The sequence below is a fragment of the Photinus pyralis genome, unplaced genomic scaffold (assembly GCF_008802855.1).
Source record: "Photinus pyralis isolate 1611_PpyrPB1 unplaced genomic scaffold, Ppyr1.3 Ppyr1.4_LG1, whole genome shotgun sequence".
NCBI classification, from domain to species: domain Eukaryota; kingdom Metazoa; phylum Arthropoda; class Insecta; order Coleoptera; family Lampyridae; genus Photinus; species Photinus pyralis.
The window spans coordinates 42757587-42763586 of record NW_022170249.1 but is presented as its reverse complement, the minus strand read 5'-3'; positions in this window follow the sequence as shown (position 1 = coordinate 42763586).

Here is a 6000-nt window from a genome sequence, read left to right as displayed (position 1 = left end):
AACGCTGCCAAAACTACTGTGATTCCGTTTGGCTTAAAAAAATATGATTTAAATGAATTCAAGTGCTGTAAGACAACCAAAATGCTTGGGCTTACTGTACGTTCTGACTTGGGTTGGTTTGCTCACATTGACACTGTCTGCAAATCACTTAGAAACTGTTGCTATTCTTTAAGCGTTCTTAAGAAGCTATGCAACAAATCAACGTTACTGACTTTGTACCACGCCAACTTTCACTCTCATATTCGGTACAATATATGTACTTGGGGTGGCAGCACTCACGTTCAGCGCATACTTGTTCTGCAAAAACGCGCTATTAGAATTATATGCTCTTTACCTTTCAATACGTCGTGCAGACCGATTTTCAAAGAATTAAGGATATTGACGGTAATAGACACCTACATTCTGGAGATATGTTGCTTAGGGTTTAGAAAGAAATCGTTTTTTTTTAATCCTGAACATGTTTACAATACTCGACAGAAGATGTACTTAAACCCTGGCAAACACAGATCATCATTGTTTCAAAAAAATTTAACGTTTCGAACGTGTCAAATTTTTAATGCACTACCGCCAAATAAACCTACCAAAAATTTAGATTTGCATTAAAACAATTTCTAGTAGAAAAAGCGTACTATCACCTAAATGAATACTTAAACATTTGAAACCTTTTAAAATATTTATTGCATGTTCGTCACAATTTTAGAATGTATCTTTTAATGTGTTTTTTAAATGTGTCGGTTTGTTTTAATATGTTATACATTTTGTAATTTTAGTATTTGTGCTAAGTTTATTGTTTGTATGTATTAGGGACATGGTGTTGCCACCTACTATAAGGTAAAGCAACAACGAATAAATATATGATATAATATGATATGGCCCGACCGAAGGGAGGGCCATAATTTACCTGAGGGATTAAGACCACTACTTCAGTCCCAAGGTATATACGATATTTTTCGTACTTCCGAAACTGAAACACTTAATATGTATGGAGTTAGAGAACGCGTTCTTTCAAAAAATCGCTGCTCAACCAGTTACCATAGGAACTGTCATTGCTAGTGTCATAATTTTGGTGGTGGGTGACAAAGGTGTATTTGATATTGATAAAAAGCAGCCAAAGTAGGTAAAGAATTGATACCACCGAAATTCAAAAAACTATATGAACAGCAGTACGATGCGTTTAAGAAATAGTGCCGCATACAAAATGTGGAACAACCTACTGAAATTGCTTTGTTAGTAATTTCATCCTTCCGGGATTTTCGTAAAATTTAATCCCGGCGGGACAAAAAGTGACACTTCAGTACTTGTCATAATGGAGTGAAGTTGTCACTTTAGTCTCGGAAGTACGAAAAATTATTTTTATATGTTGGCTTTCATGACGTTATGCACATTCCTTTGCTTATAAAAAACAGCTGGTTGACATAGATTAAATTACATTTAAAGGTACACAAAAAAAACGATTATGCATTATTACCAGAGTTTATAATTCAACAAATTCAAGGCATGTTTTTTTGTTCAAACTGAAATACCTAGCCCTTCTGCTCTTGTATACTTAGGTACAAGGTGGAAATTTTGTCTATATAAATAATATTGCAGTCGAAAACGCAAATAAAATTTTTGACGTTCATTTGTTAATATTCTTATAATGCTTTGACGTGGTGAATTTAAACGATACATAGGGGAATTTGGTTTGTTTAGAAAAAACTGTTTGTTTTTGTTTATTTTGTCATACCTGCAATATTGTAATTATCAAAAAGCGGCGACTCGATTGTCAATCCTTTTTTGATCGCTCGTTATATGACAAGCTGAAGAAATCCTACTTGGGGGTTATCGGGGGCGTAGCAAGTAGAGTCCATATCTGCCCTCGAAATTGACAGAGGATGCTCAGAGGCGGCGCTAGAACGGTGCAGTGAAGTAAAAAATTTAAAAAAAATTTACCCCTGCTCCCCCATGATCTCTACCCCTGAGCATACCCGGAGAATTTCGACAGTAGATCTGGTCTCTGCGCCAAATTTTCAAAAATCACGCTAAAAAATTACAAAAGTCCTCGTATGTGCATCGATGAGACTTCAGCGCATTTTTGGCGTGACGGATCAGTACTGCATTAGCAATCAGTATTTTATCAGAAAATTTTAATTATAAAATAAGGTTTATGCAAACATATATTTCTTTATTAATTTTCACGACTCGTAAACCGAACAATCAACAGTGTAGTTGACCATTTTGCCAAAAACTCCGTCAATTATTGTTCCGCCATTCGTTGTCACTGTTCGGGGAGAGATGATCACTATATTGAATTTCTCTTGAAGAAATTTCTCTACCCGATTTCCGACAGTTAATGGGAAATTAAAGTCTCCCATAATCAAGACGTCTTCAGTTGCCTCAATGAAATCCCCGATCTCCGATAACGCTGCAATCAACAAGTTGTTGCCTTTACTAGGAGCATCAGTGGTTCAAATTTCAAAGAAATATCTCCATAAATAAGAAAGTTGGCATTGCGCAGTCACTGCGCATGTCTACATAATTTTTACTATGTGTGAAATGTTTGCCTTTACTAGAAGCATCTGTGGTTAAAATTTCAAAGAAATATCTCCATAAATAAGAAAGTTGGCAATGCGCAGTCTGCGCAAAATAGAGAGTGCAATAAAACTGTCTGAAATGGGCAAATATAGACCATAGCAGCTATCAATTAGCGAAAACCCGAAGTCTCTAGGTGTCCCAGGGGCCGAGATCTCGATGGAACGGACGGACGGACGGACGGGCGGACGGACAGACGGAAACACGAGCACATAAGCGTTACCTCAACTTCGTTGTGTTACGCTAAAAACCGCTCAGACCTGGATACGATATTTTTAACCAAAATTATACCACAAACTGTAAAACTCATCACCGTGTTATGATTTTGATTAGTTTTCACCTTGAAGTAGTTATCCTAGATAAGTCATATTAGTGACCGTAGTTAGGCAATGCCAAAAGTATATTTTATAAAAAAGCCATTCCTCTACGTCAATCGGATCGGCTTAAAATCGATATACGCACGGACAAGTTTTCAAGCGGCGTTAGTTATTTCGCAAATTCTAATTAAACGCAACCACTACGGGCTTAATGAATGTCCATTGCGCCAATAACTCGACAAGACGGAGATAATGCAAAAAACCGGACCTCTCTACGATGTCTAGATCAAAAGTTTTTCAATCCGCCCAGCAAGCCAGCCAGCCGGACAAAGTGAAATGATAAGCTCCTTTTTGTTACCAAAAATGCGCTAAAAATGATTGTATAAGCCCAGGAGTCATTCTCAAAGTTTGATATAATTTTACAATGCAATTTGTCAGTGGCGACCTCTATTGGTTCTCATGAATAGTATGCCGTTCTTAAACTTGCACCGGCAGCTTAGGTGTTAGCGTTTCTTTAGATTGAACGCTATAAAGAATTATTACAACACTACCAGATAATACATTGAATAACATTGTTTTTATTAACACTATTTTTGCTTTTCTTCAGCACCTCCGCTTAATAATGGTGTTTAGTTCATTCGGGCGTGTACCGTACGGAATATATCTAGGAATATATGCAAAGCCCGAAGCTACTAACGTGGCGTTTAGCTAAATTCTGATGCTTCAGTATATGCATTTGAGGTAGATCGGGTATGATTACAGAGAACAATATTGTGGTAATGGGCAATTGGATTGGTACATAAACATCAGTGACTCTACTATATCAGCGGTGCAATAATTATATTAGGACCACCCAAAAAACTCAAATAAGGAATAAATATCAAATGTAGGTACAGAAATATTTTAATTTCTTTGTGCACGTTGAATCCCTAGAGTAAAAAATAATTTAAAATATGATTCGCCCCCACAATCGTCTAAAATATTGCGGCGAAAATCCTACAATCATGAATGTAAATAACCGCCGAAAATTGTTTCATTTATTTATCCGAGGTGTGAGACCTTTTTTTTACATTACAAAGGTTTTACCATAAAACAAAAAGATACAACTAAAGGGAATTTAACACATCAAAAAGTTTAAGCCCTTTAAAAAGATGAACACTAATTCCGGGCAGCTCAATGTGGAAACGGCGAGAAGTACCTTTTAGCAGAGAAAGTAAATTCTTCCGAATTACTACGTTCCCTCCTTTGTTTTCTCGAGTCTTTTCTCGTGACTGTTTTTAAGCTAGCGTCGAAATAGAGGCTTAAGAAACCATACCGACGTAATTGATGTTAATTCTCCTTTTGAGAAATTAAATAATAATTTACCCACCGCGCCACCGTTTAAATTTATATGGATACTGGATACGTTTATGTAAATTATACGCGCGTTAACACCAATACAGGAATGAGCGCGATCATAACTCATTCCTATTCCGCGCTTCCAAGTTCGTTTTTTATTCTAAAATCGATAATGAAACATTGCGTCTTGAAGGTGAGACTTTAAATTGAAACACCGATTTTATTTTAATGATAAATTTAAATTATCGCGAAAGTTTGGGGAAGTACTTTCGGTTTATATAAAGTGCTGAAGTAGTAATCAGATTCAGGTATTTATACGAGCGGCTTGGGAATTCGCTGTAAATCCAGCTGAAGACCTCCGAACTCGGGGCGAAAAAGTAAATTAATAGTCTGATAAATTATGAATATAATATTTTTCATATCGTTTTGGCACATCTTATGAAGACAAAGTGTAAAACTTACAAGGAAGAAACCATAAAGTGCTACTGGACAATTCGCACTTATATTTAAATTTATTGCTGTATATGTGCCTCGTTTTAAGGCATTATTTACAGTTTGTCCCAACTCACTTTTACTTTGCCGACTCGTGCATAATAGACATAAATAAAATTTTGGGTTCACATTTCGCGCGATACCGCCCTTAATTAGCTATCTCCGCATAAATTATACGATTGCATTTATTAACGGCGAAAAGAGCCATCAAACATGAAAAAGAATAAAGCAATATCTTCAAAATAAGAACTCAGCAGAGCAGACTTCATCAAAGTAAATAGCCACTGTGGAGAAGAATTGCCGAACAAAATTGGAAACGCTTGATTGGACGAATAATTGACTGCTTCACACACGACTTTCCAAGTGGTACATCCTAATTCACATCTCTTTCTAACCTACGTATCAATTTGCAACAGAGAGAAAAGGAATATTATGTATGATAGCTCGGGAAATTAGAACGCAATTGAAAATGTCATATACGTGAGGATCGAGAATGCTTAGTCACCGTGCCGAGATTCATAAGGACAAATGGTTATAGGGTTGGATTTAGTGCCTTTTCGAGAACTTCACTTGATTATCTCCCAACTATGGCTGTAATTAAATTTGTCAAAACAGAAACTTGAAATTAGCTTTTTATTTAAAGACGAACGCTCTAGGCAGATCACGAACGGACAATTTCGTTGCTACGTGCGTAGTCGAGAGTAATACATAATTTAGGACTTCTGTTTTAGTGGCCACTTTTTGTTTCTCCCTTTTTTTAATTTGCAACTTTAATTGTTTTCGACAAAGAGCGCGCTGCTTGATACAGCGGCAATCTGAAGTTAGCTAGAAATTGCAATTTGCAAATTAAGAATTCTTGTTACAAGTAGACGAGGACTGAATGTCATATCCTTCCAATTAGATACATACGTCATTACAATACACTATAGCACAAAGTGTAGATAAACGGTAAAATTGACTGAAATCGATAATTTTAACTCGTGCTGATGCTAGTCAAATCTTGGGGTTTGTTTATCTAAGTTAAATTATACGAGGTGTGTTAGGAAAAATTAAGGATTATCCATATGACCCATGGCCGTTCACCGCTTAATTAGTGTTTTACTGGCATGAAAACACGTTATGAACTTCCGGTCCACTGTAGGCAATTTTTGATTGCAGGAAAAGATGAAGACGCATGATTTTGCACTCGGGTCACCAGTAAAGGAAAACTTCCTTCAAAATAAACACAAGTTCAGATTGATTTTAGAATGTTATATAAAGTAGTTTTCTCCTTATCAAAATC